A 22,117-nucleotide genomic window follows, 5' to 3' on the forward strand; every position below is an offset into this window, starting at 1 on the left:
CACATAAATAAACTCTCTTCCCCATAGAAAACTAGCATGTCAAAGAGAAGATTCAAGCTCAGGTTTTCCCTTAGGTGCTTGACTTCTGTGCACGGGGATTATTCTGCAGCCTTCAGGCTTGGATAACAAACAAGAACGGGAGCCGGGGGAAAGGCTCTGGGACTGGGATGGGCTGGGCTTGTGCCTAGGGCAGGAGTAGTCAACCTGTGGTCCTCCAGATGTTCATGGACTACAATTCCCATGAGCCCCTGCCAACATTTGACTACCCCTGGCCTAGGGGACACACAACCCAGCAAAGCGCCTTCCCAGGCCTCAGCCTAAATAGCCTAGGGGAGGGGTAGTCAACCTGTGATCCTCCAGATGTTCATGGACTACAATTCCCATGAGCCCCTGCCAGCAAATGCTGGCAGGGGCTCATGGGAATTGTAGTCCATGCACTTCTGGAGGACCACAGGTTGACTACCCCTGGCCTAGGGGGCAATCAGGATCTGGTGTCCTAATGGCAGGTACTAAGCTTTGGACAGGATCCAAAGTGCTCTCTCCAGAACTCTGCACTGGCTATGCACAGAGGAGGATACATGCTGCCAGTTGAGCACTTCATCTCCATTGTGCCCCCTCATCCCACGTCTCCCACCACCACCATTTCCGGCAGGGGTAGCCAAACTGTGGTTCTTCAGAAGCCCATGGAGTACAAGGACTTTGAGCCTCTGCCAGCATAATGCAGAGACTCATGGGAATTGTAGTCCAGCATAATGCTGGCAGGGGTTCATGACATTGTAGTCCACAGATATTTGGAGAGCCACAGATTGGCCACCCCTGTGGGAGAGATACTTGAGGGGCTTCAGACCTGGATTTGAAGGAGGAGAAGAGCTGGTTTTCTGTACCTCACTTTTTATTACCTGAAGGAGTCCCAAAATGGCTTACCTTCCTCTCCTCTCCCTACAACAGACACCCTATGAGGCAGGTGAGGCTGAGACAGCACTAAGAGAACTGCTCTGTGAGAACAGCTCTAAGAAAACTGTGACTAGCCCAAGGTCACCCACCTGGCTGTATGGGGAATCAAACCTGGTTCTCTAGGTTAACCACTACACCATGCTGGCTCTCAAGGCGGCTGACTCCATGCATGGAAAGGTCCTTAATCACCAAGACTCTTGTAATAGCTGCTCTTTTTAAAAAAGATATTTGAAAGTGGTTTGAGAGGGGCTAGTGAAATTGTTTGAAAGCCTGGGTACTTTATTCTATATCTGAAAGACAATGTGCTAAAGTGGTTGGTTAGAGAACTGGACTAGGATCCAGGAGCTCCAGGTTCGAATCCCCACTCTGCCGTAGTGTCCTGCTGAGTGACCTTGAGTTGGCTGCAGACTCTCAGCCTTGCAGGATCACTGCGAAGGTACAGTGGAAGACAGGAGAACAACACTAGGTGCTTTGAGTCTCCACTGGGGAGAAATGAAGAACATAAATACACTTGCCTCTGGTCCAAGAGGTTTTCGCAGGCTCTGAAAACAGTACAAAAATCTGACTGACTGCTAGCAACAGGCTGAAGTTTGACTCCAGCTACCAACAGCATAACCAATAGCTTGCAACAGCTATTGCATTGCATTACAATACCCTCCCCCCAAGCAGCAGCAGCAGCAGCCAGCATGCCAAACCTGAGGGATATAGGAGAATCACAACTGTATGCACCACAAACTCTTTCAAATAAGCTTCAACTCTTTGGGAAGGGGAAGAAAGAAATACTTTAGTTTCCTTTCAGCCCAAGAATCGTTAGAAATAGGAAGGAGAGGAAAGAGCAAGGGAAGGAGGGAGAGAATGAGAGAAGCAGAAATCCACTTCTCCAGCACAGAAAATGTCATGTCTCTACTCAGTACAGGATAGATGCCTCAGAACACCTTTAGAGAGACATCAGGATAGGCAGCCCATAAATCCTAGGTGTGGGGAGACAGATAGGCCTGCGCTGCATATATCAGTCCGAGAGGATTAGCCCTCCAGGCATAATGAGGCCTTTCTAAAGGATGGCCCCGTGAGCAAGCATCCGTTGCAGCCTCCCAGGCACCTGTGTGAGGAAATCAATGTGCAACTCTGTCCTTGCCCATGGGCATAATTCAGTTTCCATGGTATATTGGGCGGCAAAGGCTCGCCACCTCGAGGTCATTCCGGGGCTAACCGGAGTCTTCTGTGGAGAGGCTGCTTCCCCACCTCCCCCACAACCTTGTGTGCTTCCAAAAGACCGGCTCTGTAACACCCTTCAAGTTCAGCTGCCAAGGGCTGGGAAAGCACAGGGAAGATGGAGGCTGATATTTCTGCTCTTGGCTGCCGTGTACCCATGGAGGGATGTGTGTCGAGTACATTAGACAGAACGCACAGCGAGACTGTTGCCCAATACACCTTGGGAAATTCCTGGAGATTTGGGGACTGCATGTGTGTGGGGGAAAGCCTGGGGAGGGGAGGGCATTCAAGCTAGGCTGTGGTGCCATCCAATCCGCCCTCTGAAGCTGCCCTTCCCTGCAGGGGGACTTGGTGTAGTGGTTAAGAAGGGCAGCCTCCAATCCAGAGAACTGGGTTTGATTCCCCACTCCTCCCCTACATGCAGCCAGCTAGGTGACCTTGGGCCAGTCACAGTTCTCTCAAAGCTCTCTCAGGCCTACCCACCTCACAGGATGTCTGTTGTGGGGAAAGGACGGGAAGGCGACTGTGAGCCACTTTGAGACTCCTTTTGGTAGTGAAAAGCCGGGTTCAAAAACCCCTCCTCTTTTTCCTCCTTCGGTTCTTCTTCTAGTATAATAAGTTATTATTCCAGAAGAATTCCAGGTTCCACCTGCAGGTTGGCAAACTTATAAATCCAAAACAAGGTGGCCTTCTCCCCTCCCCCAATGCCTCCCTGGCCACCTTTCCTGGCAGGAAAGGTTGAAATCCTCCTATCAAAACCTCCTCAGCTTAGAGATTTGATGCCTCCAGCCTTCCTGAGTATTGTTTTTCTCCTGTGTGCTTCTTCCCCCCTGCAGCTGATCCTTGAGCGGAAGGAAATGGGAGGCGGGGCCTATCATTGCTGATTGCTTTCTAGCTGTCTGGTGCAAGACTGCTTTCTGCACAGCTGGAATGCTGCCAAACCCCCCCCCCCAACACTTTCCAGTTCGTCTGCATAGGAGGCACCCAGCACCCTCCAGGCCTGCCCGCCCCAAGTTCTTCTGACGTAGCAGCCCTGGAGTCGGCAAGCCGGTGGCATGAGGCTGATCCTGATATCAAGCTTGTGAAGCAACAGCCAGACAATATTCCATCCACTTAGACGGAGGAAGTAGAGAGCTTATGAAGAGTAACTATTTTTAACTGTGAAAAGTTGGAGGATCCTGGGCTCAGGGGTAGAAAAAGAGATCCCGCCCCCACCTCCCATTCCAATCCGAGCTATGCTTCGGAGCTTCCCAATGCAAAAGGGAAGGAGAAGGAGCTTCTGCCAGCCTCCAGGTGACACCTGGGGTTCCCCTGGAATTGCAGCTCATTTCCAAACTACAAAGATCAGTTCCCCTGGAGAAAACGGATGCTTTGGAGGGTGGACTCTATAGCATTGTGCCCCAATTAGGTCCCTGCCCTCCCAGGCTCCATCCCCAAATCTCCAGGAGTTTTCCAACCTGGAGTTAGCAACCCAATTTCTCCCCTTTTCTCTATTGGCTTGGCCGGGGGTAGTCAACCTGTGGTCCTCCAGATGTCCATGGACTACAATTCCCATGAGCCCCTTGGGCTAGTCACAGTCCCACAGAGTAGATCTGCCAGAGCTTTCTCAACTCCACCTACCTCACCGGGTGTCTGCTGTGGGGAAAGGAAGGGAAGGTGATTGACAGCTGCTAGTAAAAGGCAGGGCATAAAAACCAACTTCTTCTTCTTCTTCATCCTGTTCCCTTAAATTCCATGTTTTCTTTTTTTCTGTCCTTTATGCCTTGAAACTGTTTCTCATAATACCTGTGGGTCACCTTTGCATGCGGAAGATCTCAGGTTCAGTCCCCACCATCTCCAGTTAGAAGGGATTATATAGCAAGCCAAAAGACTTCCACCTGAGACCTGGGGAGCTGCTGCCAGTCAGGGTTGGCAAGACTGTCATGGGTAGACCAAGTGTCTGACTGAGGACAAGGCCGCTTCATGTGAAGACATGAGTTGGATCCTATGACACTCTTCCGGTGAAGGGGGGTATCTTTTTCCTCTGGTGCATGACTGCTTCCTCTGGAGTAAAATTCCATTCTTAAATTGATGGACTTGTAGGATCAGCCCAACCAATGTCGTTATTATCATAAGTAGATTGAAAATGAAATACTTCAGCATATTGGTAGGACTAAGAAACAGCAGCAGCAGCAGCATTGGTTTTAATACCCTGCTTTTCACTATCCAAAGGAGGCTCAAAGCGGCTCACTATCGCCTTTCTCTTCCTCTCCCCACAACAGACACCCCATGAGGGAGATGAGGCTGAGAGATCCCTGATATTACTGCTTGGTCTGCCACTCATAACCACCACACACAACTCCCGGATCCAGATAAGCCAAGCAAGGCCAATTTTGTTGGACCTCAGATGCTCAGCAAAGCTTTCCCTGGCTAGTATTTGGATGGGAGACCACCTAGGAAGGCCAGGGTGTCTAACACAGAGGCAGGCAATGGCAAACCACCTCTGAACGGCTCTTGCTTGAAATCTCTATGGGTGCCACAAGACAGCTGAGGCTTGACAGCACGTTAAAAATAGACACGACAGCCCAAAGAGCACTGTGAAATTTCAGCGACTAGATACTTTTCACGTCTAGATTTGTTTAGAAAAAAGCCTGTCACTTCTCCAGAGCCTTGCTTGAGGTAGCTCGTATTAAAGCAATACAATAAAACCGTACAATTATCTGACTATAAACTCACAAACCATGAAACGGCAAACGAGAAGCACACCAGCTCACAAAGATGGTACACCACCTCAGGGTCTAGAAATGCTTTGCCCTGGGACCCAAAAGGTAGTCAGGTATGCAGGTAGGCATCAAGAGATCCTCAAGGAGAAGGGAGGAGCTGTGGTTCAGTGGTAGAACTTCTGCTTGGCATTCAGCAGGTCCCAAGTTCAGTGCCCAGCATCTCTCACTGAAAGATCTGACAGTAGGTGATGTGAAGGACTCTGCCTTGGAGAGCCGCTGCCAGCCTGAGTAGACAATACGTGTCTGGTGGGGTGTAAGACTATTTCATGTGTGTTCACATTCCAAAGGCAAGGCACCAACAAGGAAAGCTGTGTCTGGCCACTGTTCGCCTCCGCGGATCAGGCGGAAAATCTTACATGGTAGACTCAACAGTCTGTGAGAAGGCAGCCAATCAGATACTCCAGTCCCAGCCTGTGTAGTAGGGTTGCCAGTTGCCCTGGATACTTTGGGCCTTTTTGCACGGGGATCTTTGTTGCAAATTGGTCACTGAATGAAAAATCGCCATTTAAAATAGTGGAATTCGTCGTTATGCATACCTGCCTTTGTAGTGGAATCAGTTGCGTTTTTTAGCGTTTCCCACAGGCTTCCGGTCTCGGCAGAAATCGCTAGAAAGGAAGCGCTATTGCCAAGCTCGTCCCGCCCCTGGCCGTCAAGCAGCCAATGGGCAGCCGTTAGCATGCTCCCAAACAGCCCCTTTCCCTTTAAGGAAGGTTTAAAAAAAAAAAAAAAAACAGACCCATTGTAACGAATCTGGGTAGATTCGTTGCAAAGGAGAGACCCATCCAGCTGCCTGGGGTGTTTGAGCTGTCGTTTGATCGTTAACACGCTGGCTCAGAGTGGAAAAAAAAAATCCCCCCCCCCTCTCACGGGCCCGATTTTCGGCTGAATGGAATGTGTGAAATGTGTGTGCTTAGTGACTGAAGGGGAGGGACTGAAGCCGGGAAGCCTCTGTTTGAGCTGTCATTTGATCGTGGCCACGCTGCCTCCGAGTGGGAAAAAAAAATCCCCCCTCCCCCCCCCCTCACGGGCGCGATTTTCAGCCGAAACAGTGTGAAAAATAAAGGGAAAATACATCAGAAAACGGGCTTCTGCGGGCTTCTTGTGCTTAGTGACTGTAAACAGCTCTGAGGAGGGACTGCAGCCTGGGAAGCCTCACTGGCTAAATGGAGGCTCGCCGGTGCGTTGATCTCCACTCGCTCGGGGGGAAAAAAATGGCGATCGCTTCGCCGGAAGTTTGGAGGACAGGCTCAGGAGGAGGGACTTTGAAGAAACCGCAACAATGTTAACGCACAGGTCTTTATCGCTATTGTTGCAGATTGGTTGCAGGAGTGTATCGCTTTCCGGAGGGTGAATCCACTTTTTGGGATTCCCCTGAAAGCGCTACAACGAAGCGCTTTTTGCTGGTCGGTTTCAGGAGTGTTGCAGATTGTCTACGACGTCGTGCGTTAAGGCAAATTAGTAGCGTTTTCAATTAGCAACCATTGTGCTATTTTGAAGCCGTGCAAAAAGCCCCTTTGAGTTGTAAAAGGAGACATGTCAGTGATTGTTTCCCAGCAGGTGACTCCAACCTGGCTGGTGATCCTCCAAGTTTGAGGAGCCATTCCCAGTAGAATCTAGACTGGTATTTTCCAACATGCTTGTTTGGGTTCTTGCACCTGTCTTGTGATGCCTATGAAAGAAGTGCAGACTTAAGAACGGATTTTTAGTTTGTTCTTGCAGAAGGCATCGTCTTGCCACAGGGCTCACCTTAATGGCAACAAACCACTACTCAAGTGGGACATGAGGTCTTGGCATGCAAGCAAAGCCAGCTTCAGCCTTCTTTACTGAAAAGGTTCTTCTATAACAGGAGCTCTGCCCAACACCAGAAATTATGGCTGCCACAAGTGAGGGTGGGATTTCAGCAAAAATACATAAGAAAGTGTCTGAGCCAGACATCTGATCCACCCGGATGACTGGCAGGTTTGCACTGGACTTTTGCAAAACTAGGCACGTACAAAATCTTTGTCAACCCAAACAGATTGGCAGCCATTAAAATCACTAAACACTACTTTGACAGATACCAAGGTGGGATTATTATTTAAGCACAGCATTACTAATGACTGATTTGTATAAATCTAGGTTTAACAATTTGCTATCCATATGGAGCTATAGCGTTTGTATGTGTGTGCGTGGGGGGGGGGGGGGTAACAGAGCACCACTGGATTACATGAGAATGCACACATGTGAAAACTGACAATGCTGTACTGTTAGGAAGAGATTATTTGGAGAAACCTACTGAGCAGCCACAAATGAGTTAACAACCTGACAGCTACAACCCGTCTCCCTGTTTGTGGCTAGTGAACAAGATGCAAACTGAAATGGTTGGTGTTTGAGCAGCCCCAATAAGCAATTCTGGGGCAGGAGGAGAAATTCAAGGCTTCCCCATTTGTAACGTGTCCTTTGGCTGCTACCATTCAGTCATCTCTCTGCTACAGCTGTGCAAACCAGTTCACTTTGGCCAACTGAGGTCGGATGTCTCTTTGGGAGGGCAGATGCTCATGCAAAAGCTGACTGCCTGTAACCAGTGCAGCCATGACGAGTGATAGCTTGCTGGGGGGGGGGGGGAGAAAAACACCTAATCTTAAACCCAACAGACACCTGCAGCCGTGAGTGCGTAGCCGTGTGCCGCATGCTGGTCGTGTGTAGGTGTGTGCTCAGTAGTTACCTTGCTACCTTCCCATTGCTCGACTGGAACCTGAAAGCGGCTCGACGCAAGCCAAAGATGCCTGAGAAGGATCTAGAGACGGGGAGTATTAATTAGAAGGCGGTCATGAGGAGAGCAATTTCGAGGTGATGGTGGGAGGCAAGAGGGAGATGAGTTCCCAGTGTGATGCCTGCGCGGCAAAGGGAGCTGGAGGCGCTCTAATTGGGGATATGTCGAGCAAGACGGCTGCAGACTGGAGGCTGCTTTTTCCAAGTGTCTTTCGCTCTCTGCCTTGCCCAGAGCACACCTGGGATTCTGTGTGCAGCATCAGCAGCAGGCCTTTCAAGAAGGGGAAAGTTCAAAGGGGGGCAGGCAGAGGAGGCCGAGGTGGGGGAAACGTGACGGGGATTACATACTACAGAGTGGTTTTGCAGAGAAAGCAGTGACTGATGTGCCGAAAACAAAGAATAATGGATACCACATCAGTGAGAAAGCGAGCTAGAGATTCTGGAGGGTACCCATGTGCTTCTACCTTCTGTAATCAGGACTCAGTTCGTGCATTCGGGGGGGGGGGGGAGATACATGCTGTTTGCTAACAGCAGCCTTATCCCTTTAGGAGCGATGCGGCCCTACAGGATTGGGTGGATGTCCTCCTCTCTTCAGCTCTTAAACATCAAAGGATGTTGGTGAGCTGGGATTAGTCCCAAAATTTGAACTAAAAAAAAGGGATCCCAAGATTTTAGACCCACTTTTTAGGAAACTCAAAGGAGAGAATCAGGCAGGATATTGCACTGTGGTGTAGGGATTAGATGCAGAGCAGATCCAGACCTCACTGAGGAAGCGTTGTGTGTGCCTGTGGGCCTTTTTTCAGCCTAACGTACTTTGTAGGATGTCACTTAGGGACCTTCAAACACCCTCCCAGTTGGGCTGATGTTCCACTTGCTGACTTTTCCACCAGCAGTTCAGCTGAGGGCGAGCAACTCAGGCCTCTTCAGCTGGTTGGATCCAAACACTACAATGCCAAGGGCTGTGTTTCACGCATGCGCATTTGCACACCGCTCGACAGCAACCCCTTTCCCTCCCCCAGGCCTGATATTGCCCAGTCGCCAGTCCTTGAAGTGAGAAGTGAACAAACCAGTCAGCCATGATTACTTACTTAAAAGAAACCTTAGCCTTAAAAGAAACCTTAGCATTCCTTTAGGTCTGTGTTCCCAGCAGGTTTGGGGCTCATCTTTCTTCATATAGCCTTGGCAGGGGTCCTTAGCCACACCCGGCTACCCCTCACCAGGGCAGGACTCACAAGGCAGAAGGAAGCTGCTGGCACAGCTTGTGTGCAGCTGCTTTTGTCAGGTGCCAGCAAGGGCAGGAGACCCGAGGCTTGGCTCAGGAGCGATCACAACGGACAAGGTCAGTATCTCTGTTCATTGGGACGTTTGCAGCACCCCAGTTAAAATAGGTAAGAGGCCTTGGATGCCACCTGGAGTGCCTTAGAGAAAGAGTGGGCTAAATATGGAATGAAGCACAGGATGAGCTACCCACACCAAACAGGGACAGAGGATCGCCAGGGGAAAACCGCACTCCCTTGGCCAAGTAGCTGAGTGCTGCAGCCAAGAGAAGGAGGCAGTCTTCACACAGTCTGGCCCTGTCTGTGTGCTCCCTTCTGCACCTTCCCCGTGCCAGTTCAGCTGTAATGCAGAGGGTGGGGCCTCGCCTTCCCCTCTCCTCCCAATTGTGCAAAACATGCTTTTGCAGCAGCAGCCAAGTCCCGACTCCTAACCGTTGAACCACAGCAGAGTTTAGGGCAAAATGCAGGAGAGACCTTTCAGGTGGAGAGCACAGATATATTTCTGAGAACTGGAGCACAGCCTCCTTCCTGCCTCTGCCCCCAGAGATCCTTCCCAGAGCATAAACAGAGAGACATACACACTTCAGAAAAAGAGCAAGGGCTGCCCCAGGGGACCAGAGGATGCTGGGAGAGAAACAAAACAGCAGCCATATTCCCTGCAGTGTCCTTCTGGAAAGCAGATAAGTGCCTTTTGATTTCACCGTCACACCACCCTAGTCACCGGGCTGGTGATTAACATAAAATCAATTTCCCCCCCTCCTCCTCCCACCCCGCCCTTCCCAAACAGCCTCTGACTGAGGGATAGGAAGCAATGAGCCTGGCTGTACGATTAAAGGATGCATCCCCTTTAATCACCTCCTGCCACTGTCAGGGTTTTTGAGTGGGCTAAAAGCAGGTCATGTGCCAGGGGGTGTCAGCAGCAGGTCAGAGAGTTACCGCTTCAGCTGTCAGGCAAAAAGAAGAGCCCCCCTCCCCCCGAGCAGAAACAGGAACTGGGGAGAAAAACAGATCAGGGCACATGAAGGCGGAGGAAGAACCAAAGAGAAAAAGATTTAAAGCAGCTGCAAGCAAGCAGGCTTCTTTTCTCTGTGGACAAGCTGTCTGACGCATCCATAAGGGCAGCGGCTCAGGGGCAGAGCATCTGCCTTGCACACAGAAGGTCCCAGGTCCAATTCCTGCTGCCTGCAGTTACACGGATCAGGTAGCAGGTGAAATGAACTTCTGCCAGTCAGAGTCGACAAGGTTGACCTTGATAGAGCAAATGTGGCCCAATATGCTTAATAGCAGAGTAGGGATTGGACAGGCCCTAATCTGATGCTTTAACCTGGCCATCTTCAACATAACAGATGCAGGGGTCACAGTTCCCATCCATGTGCTTCCAAGAACCAACTTGCTTCTTTCCTAAAGCAAAACCTGGACTTCTCTGGTCCTTGCAGAGGGAGCTGTTTCCGAAGAGCCCAGGAGACACAAGTAGACAGTGCCCATTCAGAAACTGCTCCTTCCATCACAAAAGGACCTCCCAACAAGTTGCAGTTGACTCCAACCATGGCAGCCTGTTTCAGATTTGTCCCACCTCCCACTGCAGCTGTTTCATAGCAGGGCCAAACATCCTTTCTCAAGATTCCCAAAGTCTCCATTGGCTCCACATGTTTGGGGACCCCAACTTGGGCAGGTTGGGTCGCAGCATGAGGCCAGTCTTGCAGCTTTAGGAGTTGGCTGAGAAACCAAATCAGCCCAGGAGTCAGCCAAGCAGAGCTGCTCCTGTGGCACTGAGCCATGGGCCAGTAATGGGCCCTGGTACATCCATTGCTTCCTCATGCAAACTGGGGGCTATGTGAGAGAAGACACTGATGTACACAGACATCGTCGGAGCTCTGGAGCTTGGCCGAACCTGCTCCACCAGTGGCCCCCCCGGGCAGAAGCCCACTGGGAAATTTCTCTGGGAGTTAATCTGCCAGTCCATCTCATCACCACAGGGGGCTCAAGGGAATTGTAGTCCATGGACATCTGGAGGGCTGCAGCTTGACTACCCCTGGCCTAGGGCATGGCTGGTTGCAGATTTTAGTGGGTTGCATTAACTTTATAGAGCTTATTCAGCAGTAGCACTGGAAGTCCTTTTTGCCTGAGGGTGACTAAGAACAGATTCTTAAATTCAAGCTTATCAGGAACCCCTTCCTGATACCTTCTTTTATTTAAATATTCCGTTTATAGGCATCCTGCAAGGGGCTCAGAGAAGCTGACAGTAACAATAAGTATAATGCAAAATTATTAACATGTTAGATTTAGAAAACAAACCCAACTGTCTAAGGAGGAGGGAGAGTAGGGGAGGCCAGCCGGAGGTCAACAATGGGAGGCCCTTACCGGCAACCATAAGCCTGGAGGAACAACTCAGCTTTATAGGCCCTGCAGAACTGTAATAAGTCTGGATCAGATCAGATTTATTAATATGGTCAAAAACCTACAAGGCCTGGATCTCTACCAGCAGAGAGTTCCACTAGGTTGGGCCCAGGGCAGAAGAGCCCCTGGCCAACAAAAGGGGCTCTTGTTTTGCCCCAGGTCCACCAGGTTTGTTGCTTGGGAGCATAAAGCTCTCATGGGAGTAATGTTGGGAGAGGCAGTTTCACAGATGCACTGGTCCCAGGACCTTAAGGGCTTTAAAGGTCAAGACTCAGCCCCTGTACATTATCTGGTCCTATGTGTGCTCAAGACGGAGTCCTGGGCAGGACCTGTGCAGCTGCATTCCTACATAGCCAGTTTGGAGTAGTGGTTAGGAGTGCGGACTTCTAATCTGGCATGCCGTGTTCGATTCTGCACTCCCTGACATGCAGCCAGCTGGGTGACCTTGGGCTCGCCACAACACTGATAAAGCTGTTCTGACCAAGCAGTGATATCAGGGCTCTCTCAGCCTCACCTTCCTCACTGGGTGTCTGTTGTGGGGAGAGAAAAGGGAAGGTGACTGTAAGCCGCTTTGAGCCTCCTTCGGGTAGAGAAAAGCAGCGTATAAGAGCCAATTCTTCATCTTCTTCTTCTAGTTGGAGCTTCCGGAGTGGGCCCAAGGGTGGCCCAGTGTAGAGGGCATGGCAGTAATCCAACTTGGAGGTGATCGTTGCATGGATCCTAGAAATCTAGAAGGTCTTCTCTCAGTTATTACTTTTACAGGCTTACTTGAATGACACAGTGATTTTCAGCACTCCAGTGGGAGCCATGGGGAATAGGTTGGGGAGATCTGGGAGTGGGTGGAGATGGTGGGAATTTTACCTTAAGGATTTCCCCAACGGGAGGGATTAGAAAAATGAAACATGTTCCTGTTATAAACAAATGCTCCTGGTTTAAATCGCACACCTTTTTTAAATTGTACCTCCCTCCCCAGATGCACAGGTGGAGTGAATTGATGCTCCAGGAAAGGCAGAGCACCCACAGCCCCATCCCACAAATGGCCCTAGGTTTTTACTGGGCAGTGCTTTTTCTCAGCCTGGGGAAAGCTTCATGTGTTTCTCTTCTGAAACAGACCGCTAAAGCACTGAAGCACGGGCAGTAAAGCACTCGCCACTTTTCAGACCTTCAAGCTGGCGAATGGCTTCCCAAAAAAGAAAGGGGGCAACCCCACTGCAAATGAGGCTGAATATTTTCCCCTTGACAAATGCAGCAAGCAGCACGCTGCTGCCCTTCCCTCCCCAAGGAGGTCTGCAGTGCCATAAACCCCCTTCTCCCGCCCCTCCCAGCCAAGCGCTGACTGTGTCTCCTTCGGCTTCTGGTTTATAGCTCTTTGCAGGGTTGACTCTCTCCCTCTCTCTCTCTGAAGCAAACTCCATCGCAGCCATGGAAAAAACAAGGCAGCTGTTTGACTGCCTCCCCTCCCTTCCCCCTCAGTCTCTGGCAGGGCCAGGCCTCCCAGCCTGCTCATTCCTCAGTACAGCAGGAAACCACCAGCTGCAATTAAGCGTGTGAGATACTTCAAACAGCAGCCCTGAGCTGCCACTGGATCCGTGCCCATCCACTCCCCCAAGGCTGAGGGGGAGGCCAAAAGCCGCCTTTGTGTCCTCCAGGGGCTGGAGCTGGAAGACAATGGCAGCTGGACAGAATCTGGGGCGCAACCGAGGCATTTGGGCAGAGGGAGACTGCTCACTGGAAGGGCAGAGAGCGACCAAGGGCCAGTTCCCAGGAAAGGGGGGTGGGGTGGGGTGGGGGTCAGATTGCAGTGGCCACTGCCAACAGGCCCTCACGGGCTGGAAGCACATCATTTTGCCCAACCAAGGCTGCTGCATGGAGATATGGCAGCTGGAGCTAATGGCATAGGAGAACTTTCCACCCCACAGTTGCTTCACTGCGGCCACTGCCCTAACCCCTCCCTGTGGTGCTTCTGCAAAATCCCATGAGAAATGGAGACGGGCTCCTCACGAGCCTGAAAAGCTGTTTCCCCTCACCTTCTGTGCCAGGACAGCTTGGGGTAGGGGTTGAGAGCAGTGCCCTTCAATATGGAGAACTCGGTTTGATTTCCATTCCTCCTGCACATGCAGCCAGCTGGGTAAAGTCAAGGTTCTGTCAGAGCTCTCTCAGCCCCACCTACATCACAGGTATCTGTTATGGGGAGAGGAAGGGAAGGCGATTATAAGCCGCTGTGAGACACACAACACTTGTTGGGTGACCTCGGGACAGTCACAGTTCTCTCAGAGCTCTCAGCCTCACCTTCCTCAGAGGGTGTCTCACAAGGTAATTGTAAGCTGCTCTGAAACTCCTTTGGGTGGAAAAAAAGCAGGGTACAAACCCGCAGATATTTCCCTTCTTAATGCTACAACACTGCCCAGCAGGGAGAAGGGAAGAGCACAAGGGGTGTGAAGTGGCTGAGCATTGGGTTGCCAACCCCCATGGGGTAGCTGGAGATCCCCCATCATTATAATTGAACTCTGGGTGACAAGAGATCAGTTCACCTGGAGAAAATGGCTGCTTTGGAAAGGAGACTTTACTGCACTGAGCCCTGCCAAAGTTCCTTGACCCCCCCCCCCTCTGGCTCCACTCCCCTAGTCTCCAGGTATTTTCCAACCTGGAACTGGCAACTCTAGTCCAGCACCCTGTTGGAAGCAGAACGGAGCTCCACCCCTGTCCCACTGCCGCAGTAGAAGCTGGGTAGCCAACTATGGGGAGTCCCCTAATAAAAACAAGTTTATTTCCCCCTTTGGGTCAAAGGAAAAAGCTAAAAAGCTCTGAGACAACGACAAATTGTGCTTGGAAGGAGCATAAGATCACGTGGCTGTTCCCCTTAAATGCAAGGGCTTCCTGCTTTCCTTGCAGCAAAAACAACACAGGAGGGGTCACAGGCTCATGTAGCTGGCTTTGCTCCAGTGCTGTTTCAGTTCAGGGGCTGAAACTGTGGAGACGAAAGCTCCCCACAACTATTTAGCAATTATAATTTCACGCAAGGAAACCGTGGCCTCGGAGCTCGCAGGCTCCTGAGCTGGGCCCCTTTCTCCTGGAGCTCAGAAACTACCCTTCTCTCTTGCTGTCCCCACCCCAGTGTCTATTTGAATTGCTCCGGTAGTAAACCAGCTCTGCCTGCAGGTTCAGTCTCAGGCATTCTCAGTGGGAAAGGAAGTTGGAGGGACAAAAATACTTTAGTTCATGAATGGTGGGGCCTACTAACAGCAGATGTAGGGACAGCTGGGGACATAGATGGTTTTCAGAGGAGATAGGACTGATTTATAGACAACCATCAGTGGCTACCAGCCAAGGTGACTAGAGGAAACCTCCAGGTTTAGTCTTAACACCAATGCCAGGAGGCAAGCTTGTGGGCAGACCTCCGCCTCTGCTGTTCAGGGCCACTATGTGGAAACCGGATGCTGTACTAGATGGAGCACTGTTCTGATCCACCAGGGCTCTTCTTATGTAGGTGCAACCCTGGGAAAAGTCAGTCAACAAGATATTCAAGATTGACCACCAGCTGAACAGACAGTATGTGGCTGGCTGAAGCAATGGCCTGACTCCATACAAGGCAGCTTCATAGGTCAACTGTTTAGACACGGAAACCTTATTAGAACAGGGCACATTCTGCCCCTTCTTAGGGTGCCTCTGTCCTCCATAGAATGAAAGGCCTTTTCTGTAGACATCAGAACACTAGAAAACTATTTATTCATGTGCGTAGCCACGTTGGTGTCAAGCAGCAGAATAAAGTTTGAGGCCAAGTGGCACATTTAAGGCCGAAGTTTTATTTAATGTGTTTTTGTGTGCATGCACACTTCCTCTGACAAGAGAGCTTACACCTTGAATAAAACTTGGTCTTAAAGGTGCCACCGGATTCAAACTTTGTTCCACTAGAGATTGCTGATATTCTCACAGGATGCTACTACAGGATCCCCCTGGTGGTAAATGTATTCAGGAAGGCAAATGCTTCTGGAGTAGTGTGTACAAGAGCACCATTTCCTGAAGTTTGTGGGAATCCACCAAGATGATGACAGCTGGCCAGCCTGAAGTCTTAGGTCTTGAAAAATGCCGGAAGGCTGAAATGAGACTGTAACTCAACCTTCGTACATTCATTTTCTGCCTCAAAAAAAGTAAAAAAATAATAAATAAAACCACAGCACATCCACATTTAAGATCGTCTCCTTTTCTAGAGATGTAGACTTATAGCAAGAGACAGCCTGACCAACATTTTATTCATTTATTTACTTCATCTTTTCCCCTCAGTGTGGACCCGGAGTAGTTTACATCCTTTGCCTCTCCTCCATTTTAACCGGCATCCATGAATACAGCCCCTGATGTCTTTCTGCCCTGGTTAGCAGCCATTAATCCCACATCTCAACCCGGAATCGGATTGTGCTAAGCAGAGCCTAGCAGTGCCTTGAGTCAGAGGCAAAGCCAGCCAGAATTGCTTTCTCAGAAGCCAGTGCCAGTCACTTGACAGAACCAAATCCCCCTTTGTCACTCTTGACAGGCAACGCCCTTCGTGTTTTTACCTCAGGAGCCAAGCCTCCGACAATTAAAGGAAACAAGGAAGAACCACTAGGGGAGAAGTCACAGAGCAATTGCCTGCCAACCCGAATCTCCCCTGCGATCTTGTGACCTCACAGAGACCTTAGGAAGCCCATCTTCCCCCACCATTAAACTGATTCTCAAGTATTCCATGTTCCCTGAAGCATACTCAGTCCACATCAGGCCACTTTGGTGTGTCTATGTGCGTGTGGGGAATCTTTCTTTCTTCAGGTTAATTTCCATTTTGATTGATTTCTGCATACTAGAACAAACCCTTAACAGGTAGCAGCTTTCCTTTATACATGGGTGGTCTGGTTTTGCAGGGGGGGATGGTTAATCACCGAGTTTACTGTGGCAGCAGGAAAAGAAACAACACATTTTGAAGCAGCCTTAAATTCTTCTTGCTGGACATGACAGACACTCAGCAAATCCCTGAAACAGACCTGGGGCCCTAAGATTACTAGCCTGCAGGTATAGCCTGGAGATCACCCGGAATTACAACTGGCCTTCAGACAACAGAAATAAACTCGCCTGGAGAAAATGGCTGCTCTAGAGAATGGAGTCTACAGCATTACACTTCTACCTCACCCAGGCCCCACCACAAATCACCAAGAATTTCCCAGCCCACGGCTGCCAACCCTACCCTTAAAACAGGCCTTAGAGATTCAAAAGCAGGATGCCCTCAAATCAAAGCCATAAAAGCCCCAGTTACTCTTACCTGCTCAAGTCAGGCAGAAAAGTCAACCAGCCCAGCAACTGAATGAAGCAGGGAAAGCCAAGCTTATAAGGTCTGGTGGGTAATTTCCCAGGTGTTCCTCATCCAGGGCTGAAGCCAGCTTTGCTGCCTCAGGAGAAATTGGCTGCAAGCCAAAGGTCACTTTCCTGGGAGTAAGCCACCTTGGATTAAGTAGGACTTACCTCTGAGGAGACTGTTTAGGATTACTCCCAAGGTTCTTTTTCAAGGTGTGACTACAGAACTGAACGCAGAACAATAAGTTTTTCATTATCCACAGCAGTTACTTAGTCCATGTGACTCTGCCTATTTTATTTTCGATGAAGAGTTTGTTTCCAAAACCCACAAATTAGAAAGGAATAGACTTTAAAAAAACATTATTTATATCATACTGTGTCTCATGGGCTCAGCAGAGATCTCAGCAAATTTAATTTCTGTCCTCAAAGTGTTCACTCTTCATATTGCACTTATACTAATTTAATATAATTCAAAGCCATGGACTAGAGCTCAAACATAGCAGTGGTCAAGATACGCCTCTCTAGAGGCAAATAAGTCTTCACTCCCATGACCTTTCCTCATTTAAGTGTCGAAACTCTAGTCTAGTGGACATCTCCATAACAATGAGAACTTCTCAGTGACAGGCAGTATGGTATGGTGGTGTGTTAGAGTGTTGGACAAGGATTTGGGAGACCCAAATTCAAATCCCCATTCAGCCATGGAGGCTTGTTGGGTCTCTCTGGGTCAGTCATTGTCTTCCAACCTCACCTACCTCACAGGGATGTTGTGATGATAAAATAGGGGAAGGAGAGAACAGTGTTGCAAACTGCATTGACTCCCCCCTAGAAAGGAAAGTGGAATAGAAATATTTCAACATATATCCTCATGACTCAAACTTATTTCCTGCAGATACTGCATGCTTGCTATCACTTGGTGTCCTAGGTTGGTCCCCAGTGTGGTATAGTGGTTAAGAGTGGCAGACTATAATCTGGAGAACCGGGTTTGACTCCCCACTCTTCTACATGCAGTCACCTGGGTGACCTTGGGCCAGTCAGAGTTCTCTTAGAACTGTTCTAGCAAAGTATTCTATTGTTCTGTCCCACCTACCTAGCAGGGTGTTTGTTTTGGGGAGAGAAAGGGAAAAGTGTTTGTAAGCTGCTTTAGGACTCTTTCAGGTAGTGAAAAGCAGGGTATAAAATATCAGTTCTTCGGTGCTTGTTCAGTGCCTTCGCCCTTGTAGCTTTACTGAACCACATCTGCTTCTCAAAGAGGTGTACAAACAGATGTTTTTAAAAATTAAAATATCAGCTCCATTAAGTATTTTCCATTTCAAATAACTTTTTCCTCCTTCAACACAAACACCTCAGAATCAGCCCTTGTTTTCACATTTTAACCCTGTGCTATTCTCTTGATGGGAAATAATTACCCTTTAAGCATTTCCCACATTGCTTATGCATTACTTAACTATACTGTGCTTGTACTGAATTTATCCATTCCGTCACACAATCTGTATGGACATTTATGCCTCTCATGTCTGGGGCTGCCTGGATTTCTAGGACAGCAAATTCTGGATGTCCACCATCCCTTCGTCCTTGACAGGATTTGTCTTCAAGCCTTCCTGACGATTCCTTCTGGTTTTCTCAGATCTCCTTTCTCAGAGCCTGCCACAGCTTTATCACAGGGCATCCACCAGCACTGTGCCAGGCAGGGTTACTGGCCATGTCCCCCACTTTTGCCAGCCACTCCTTGGACCTTCCTTCAACCCCCCAGAGAACTGCATTTCTCTCTGTCTCTGATTTGTTTCTTTGACCCCCTCCCCACATTTGCACAGCCAGCTGTCTTCGCTGCCTGGGTCAGCACAGCAACAACTCCCCAGCAAGCTTGGCTGTGAGGGGAGCTTGCACCAAATGGCCTCTGCAGATGGCTTGGAGCAGGATTTCTCGCAGGCTGGCAGCAGGGAGGTGGGCCCGCAAAGCTCGGTGGCCTGATCCTGTGAGCGGCTGGCAGGGCGAGGGTGAATTCTGCCAATTTTCCAAATGTGGTGGGGGAGGCCATGTCACGCACACCAGCTGGATTGGGGAAAGGGCAGGGGGGCTTAGGAGGTTTCTCACTTAGCTGCACTTTTCTCTCTGCAATCAATGTTGACGTCCTGAGTGCCAGGCCTCCTGCAAGCTGTTCTCTGCGCTTCTGTCCTTGAGCAAGGGGAATTTGCCTGGCTGTGGAGGAGAGGTGCGGGGAGGGGTGGGAGTGGGGGACAGAGAAGGGTGCAGGGATCTGGCACGGGCTGCTGTGATTGGACCGAATTTGGCTACAGCCCACTTGGCTTCTCCTACTTACAAAAGGAGAAGACCTAGGTTTTTGTACCCTGGTTTTTACTACACAAAGGCATTCCAAAGTGGCTTACAATCGCCTTCCCTCCTATCCCCACAACAGACACCCTGTGAGGTAGGCAAGGCTGAGAGAGCTTAAAAGGAACTGTGAATGGCCCAGGGCCCAGCAATCGCTGGCAGGGGCTCATGGGAATTGTAGTCCATGGACATATGGAGGACCACAGGTTGATTACGCCTGACCTAGAGCATAAAGAGTGTGTCAATATAGCAGTGCCTGCATGCCCACTTTCTCTTTGGGGGGGGGGGTCTAAGAAGCAAAGATATAGTTGGTGAATCAGCATGATCAATCACCTTCCCCCTCTTTAGTACAACCTTGGAAGTATCACTGGGGCCCCCTCCCGTTTCATCATTGGCCACTTTGGAAGGGGACGGGTCAACATGCCCAAATAAGGGTAGACTTAAAAAAAAAACCTCCCCTTTCCTTTGCTCAGAGCTGGAAATGGCAGGCACAGGTTGGGAGGGCTCTTCCTAGCCACCATTTTGATACACCATGATACCACTGAAGAGCCTTTGCAGTACCGTGGTTGGGAAACCCTGCTTTAGTAGATTGTGTCATCTAACTGCAGAACACACTTTTGGGAGAGATCTTCTCATTTGGTACTCAAAGAGGTGGTCAGCATCTTTCCTATGACAGGTTTACCTTAGGGTAGGGATCGCCAAACTGTGGGTCTCCAGATGTCCCTGGACAAAATCACCACGAGCCCCTCCAGTTGCTAAGCCACGATGGAACACTTTAGGTTCTGAGGAGACCCAGTTCTCTGCTGAACATCTCCTTTTACTTTCAAAGTCCAGAGAGCACTTGGCACTCTTGCCCCAGACCTTTTGCTCAGTGGCAACATTCACATCTTGCTATAAGTGAATAATCAACTCTTCAGTGTGTTGCATCCCCCCCCCCCTCCCCTGGAGGCCTAGTTCATCAGTTATTACAGCAGTACAAGTGCCATCAAGACTGTGAGCTTTTCAACACATTGCTAGCTGCTTGCTATGACCTTAGGGCCTTGGAAGTCTGTATGTTGAGAAAACAACCACATGCAAAATGGGCCACCCCTTACTTGCACACCAGATATTAGGCCTTCTTGGTCCCCCTTGGCGTCTCAGCTACATTACTTGCTCCCCACCATAACACAGTGTCATTTGCCAGTCATGGCTCTCCTGTCCTTCTGCCCAAGTGTTTCTTGTGTTGAGGCCACTGCAAAGGTGGGCTGAAAAAACATGGGGGAACACTTGGGAAATACAACCCCTCCCCCAGGGAAATGTGATACACCCTCCTCCCCTCCAAGGGAAATGTGTTTAAGGAAGGCTAGTATCAGGGCTGGCATTAGTACTGCAGCTGCTGAGGGCCCCATGGGCCAGCAGAGGGCACCCTGGAGCATCCACAACTACCAGGAAAAAAAAGGGTTGCAGCAGACTTGGGGGGGGGGGGGAGAGGGAATGTTTTGTTTTATGCTGACAGAGGGACTTGAAGAGAGTGCAGCACATGACCTCGGCTGTACCAACAGGGCTTACAAGAGTGTGTATTTATGCACGTTTGTGTAAGGGATATTGGAGAACATTATCTAGGGTCCCTGCAGCACATGAGAGGGCTTGTGGCTCAGTGGAAAAGTTCTGCCCAGGTGCAGCAGGGACCAGGCTATGGGTGATATGCAAGACCTTTACCTGAGACTGCTGCTACCTGAGTAGACAATACGGACTTTGACAGATGGTCTGATTCACCATAAAGCATCTTCATGCATGTTCACAGTACACGTTTTCCAATCCTGTCATGCGGATGTTGCCCAAGTAGGGCTTGCTTGGATCCTTCATAGAGCTCCTTAGATAGGATTACCTCTTAATGCAGACCTGAAATGAATTCCAGGACATCCTGACTTCCCTGAACCAGGATCATGACCCACAGGAGTGTAGGCATGCGACAGGAAATCATGGGACCTTATAGTTGAGATAGGAAGGGGTGGGGGAACAATAGTTATGATCCAGTCCCAGCCAGGACTGTGGGCAGCAGACCAAGTGAACTGGGGCCAGGAAGCAGAACCCAAGCCTTGGCAATGTGCAAGCCAAGATCTGAGACACAGCTAGTGACTTTCACCTTGACAACCTGTCATTTCTTCCAGCATGTGTGAAAAGAGATGCAGGAATCATGGCACCCTTGCTTTTTATGCAGGTGCTCCAGAAGCAGGTCTTTCCAGAAGGTAACCAAAAAAGTGTTAACCTAGGACTCCCAACTGGCTATGCACGACGCCTGAAGGTCAAAACCGTTGGCTAGAAAACCACTGTGTGAAAAAAAGAACCCCCCCTCTCAAAAAACCCCAGCCTCCTATACCAGGTATGCCAATGGCTCTGGGCTTCCAGCCTTTCTAGACCCAAGACCCATTTTTAACTTCAGGTGGCAGCACAAAACCCCATGAGCTTCAGCACATACCAGGAAGTGGGCTTGGCATCTGTGTGCATGCAGCACGTAAATGCTGCTCTCAGCCCTGACCGCCCATCCTTCAAAACCCGAGGAGCAGGAGGAAAAAAATGACTCAAAAACCGTCTTTGTAATGACACGTTGGGAATTTTCCTGTTGTTATCATCTTCATTACAGAGATGTGTGTGTGGGGGGGGGGGATTCCCAAAACTGTCACCTGGCAGTGAAGGGACATCCTCCCCAAACTCCTCTCTCTGCAGAGCCTTCGCCTGCTTTGTGTGCATGCACACTAACAACACATTCCACAGTGGCAAAAAACGACAACTGTGTAAGGGCTCCCAAGTCAAGAGGTGGGCTCCTGCAATCCACCTAGCCATGGGCTGATAGCCACTGGATGTGTAAATGGAAGCAACACACTCCTCTCCCTTCCAAATTATCTCCAGAAAGATCACACGTGAAGTCAGGGAATCGTAATGTAGACTTGGTTTCCTTCCTTTCATTGGATGGAGGACATGTGAGGAGTCGGCATGCCCCAACTTTTTAAGGGCCACCTTTAAAAGACACAGATGCCCTGCAGCTCCCGTCCTTTTCTCAGACAAAGGTCTCCTTCCCTTCCCAGTTTAAGCTGTAGTTGTTCTGCACCACTGCCCACCCTCACAACTTGCAGGCAGCCG

The 22,117-nt window shown here is 49.8% G+C and overlaps 1 long non-coding RNA gene across 1 annotated transcript in view; it reads right to left on the reverse strand.

Annotated features, from left to right (window-relative positions):
• Nucleotides 1-16,659, reverse strand: part of LOC143837680 (uncharacterized) — a 40,231-nt gene extending 23,572 nt beyond the window's left edge. The window contains exon 1 of the long non-coding RNA XR_013231052.1: nucleotides 16,638-16,659. This is a non-coding gene — a long non-coding RNA (uncharacterized LOC143837680). The remainder of the gene's footprint in view (nucleotides 1-16,637) is intronic.
• Between the last annotated feature and the right edge of the window lie 5,458 nt (nucleotides 16,660-22,117).

The sequence above is a fragment of the Paroedura picta genome, chromosome 5 (genome assembly GCF_049243985.1).
Source record: "Paroedura picta isolate Pp20150507F chromosome 5, Ppicta_v3.0, whole genome shotgun sequence".
Lineage (NCBI taxonomy): Eukaryota > Metazoa > Chordata > Lepidosauria > Squamata > Gekkonidae > Paroedura > Paroedura picta.